We start from the raw sequence: 2619 nt of genomic DNA on the forward strand, positions 1-2619 counted from the left end.
AAACGAAGAGTTAGTCGAAGCAATATTTGCTAATGAAAAAAAAACACAAATAAATATCAAAATATTCATCCATTGAAATAACAAAAATTAAATAAGGTAGACCTTCCCCTGCTATTGATTCAATAGCAACTCATCCATTCATCCCTCCCCTGCTATTGATTCAATAGCAACTCATCCATTCATCCCTCCCTGTTGTGCAGGGAGCTGCGGATTCACTGCAGGCTATCATTCATCCCTCACTGTTGTGCAAGGAGCTGCGGATCACTGCAAAAGTAATTGCCCGCAGATGCAACATTCTAAGGGAAATTAGACAGATGCAACATTCGAAGGGAAATTGCCCGCAGTATTTTCCCAGGTTTTGTTGCACAGAGTGTAGCGTTTGAAATTCAAAAAAATATGGAGTGGGAAGGAATGCATGACATATAGAAAAGAAAAGTTCATAGGTTTAAAAACTGCGTAGAGAACCCACCCTTTGATATGAATGGATTTCAGAGACTATATGGGTAGGCAGGCTACTTCCAGGAACAGATCGGAGGTCGATGGCCGTTGGGTTTGGTTAACCCAACAGTAGGCTATTTCCCCGAATAGATCGGAGGCTGATGGCCGATGGGTGGGTTTGGTTAATTTAAATTGGGTTAAATATTAAAACATAAAATAAAAATAAACCCATAGAAGGTGAGAGCCAGGGGATAATTCTTTCGAAAGTCTGAGTACGGGAGTGTTTTTTTTTTTTTTTGAGCCAAAAGCCTCAAAACACTTGGAATATCAGTTGAGGTAAGGAGGGTTTTACGTTTCCCAGGTTTGGTTTTGTTTTGTTGCACACAGAGCAAGGAATTAGTGAGATTAGAGCTGAATATATGTGATTGAATAGGTGAGGAATATCATAAGCATTCTATGAGTATGGGTTTATTGGTTTTGTTAATCAGGAAAAACCTAATATGAATTTGTTAACGAAAATTCTCCAAATCTGTGCATGCAATTATAATATATTTCGGGCAACAAAAAACCATAAACCCTTAAGAGAAAGTATGATGCACAAATATCTTAAAGATACCCATCAAACAATTTCTGCAAAAATCCCAAACAGCCAAACAAAAAATCGAAAGCTAAACCTGAAAGAAGCCCCAAACAAAAAGAAAAATAAAAAATAAAACTCACCTGTAATTATGAAAATCCAAACGGGGCTACAGTGATCCTGAGTAAAGCCTGTGGAGCTGCGATTCTGCCTGCACTCCGGAACTAAACAAGTGAGAATATTAACATTAACAAAATATAGCCCTAACACAAATAGAAGCTAAATCTGAAAGAAGCCCTAAACAAAAATTTAAAATAAAACTCACCTCTAATTATCGAAATCCAGACTGGCTACAGCAGTTATCGTGAGCAGCATCTGGAGCTGTGATTCTGCCTGCACTCCAGGACCAAACAACTGAGAATGTTAACATAGCCAAATAGAATAAAAGTATTATTAATAAAATGTTTCAAAAATTCAAATACAATCATCAACTAATAACTTACATTATCATTTAAGGCCTTAAATAACAAATACAGCCGTCCACATCCACCATTACCCACCCACAGCATCATTCGTGGCCAGCCTCTCACCCAGAACCAGAACCAAAAGAGAAAAACCCATCAGAAAACGGCCAGCCTCTCACCCAGAACCAGAACCAAAAGAGAAAAAACCATCCAAAAAAAACTTAACACACAAAGAATAAATTAACCAAAAAAAACGCATACACACACAATAGCTGATAAGCATGGCCATGCTTGAAACATAAAGCAAAAACAAAAACAAAATACCAATCTCCTTCCTGTCACTCACTTCTCCCTTCTCTGTGCCCACAAGCACCCACCATCACCATTCTCCAGTATCCACTCTGCCAAGAAACACCCTCCATTCTCCAAAATCCTCCATGCTGCAATATCTTCCCACCCAAGCAAGAAAGACGACACTCTGCAGTCTCTGGTTTACAATTTCAAATGCCCTAAATATTACGATTTTGAATTTGAAATGGCGCTACAGCTAGCCCAACCTGCCTTCCTCAACGGATACATTTCACGCTGCCCAATGTGGTCGTTGACAGCTGGCCCAGGTTGCTTTCATGGCATCCAGAATGTGGCCGTTTACACCTGGCCCACTCTCACCCCTGAATCATGACATCGCCGCCAGACCACCACATCACTGAAACATTAATTATTATTTAACATAATTACGCGGAAGGCGTTCTGTAAGGGGAATTCATTGAGCAGTTTTGATCCACTGAACTGTAACCTTGACACGTGACACTGACATCTCTCAATTTTAGCGTCCAATTAAATTGTAATAGGTGTCTTGCACTCCACGCAAAGCTTTTCTGTTTCAGCAGCCAGCCAGCGGTTAAGCAGTTTTGTCCCAGGGTTCAAAACCGTCACTCCAACTGCAGGCGGTTTTAATGCCAATGTACGAATCTACCTTATTGGCCATCAACCATACCAAGCTACCTATCGACGGAGGAATGCAGCGGGATTATCGACTGAGAATTTTAAGATTTTAGATGCCTCCACATTGTCGAAACACACTTTTTTAAACTAATTATTCCAATCTTCCTTAAAAATTAATTAGTAAAATGCAGAAGT

General features: G+C 39.7%; 1 long non-coding RNA gene across 1 annotated transcript; it reads right to left on the reverse strand.

The window, feature by feature from the left end:
* Positions 1 to 1156: 1156 nt before the first annotated feature.
* LOC149153898 (uncharacterized) lies at positions 1157 to 1738 on the reverse strand. The gene is made up of 3 exons (XR_016262471.1): positions 1519 to 1738; positions 1341 to 1408; positions 1157 to 1226 (listed from the first exon to the last, which is right to left on the reverse strand). It is a non-coding gene; the product is annotated as an uncharacterized LOC149153898 (long non-coding RNA).
* Positions 1739 to 2619: the final 881 nt, after the last annotated feature.

Source organism: Pinus tabuliformis, chromosome 9 (assembly GCF_031772625.1).
Source record: "Pinus tabuliformis cultivar Carrire ecotype Pingquan chromosome 9, CPIR1, whole genome shotgun sequence".
NCBI classification, from domain to species: domain Eukaryota; kingdom Viridiplantae; phylum Streptophyta; class Pinopsida; order Pinales; family Pinaceae; genus Pinus; species Pinus tabuliformis.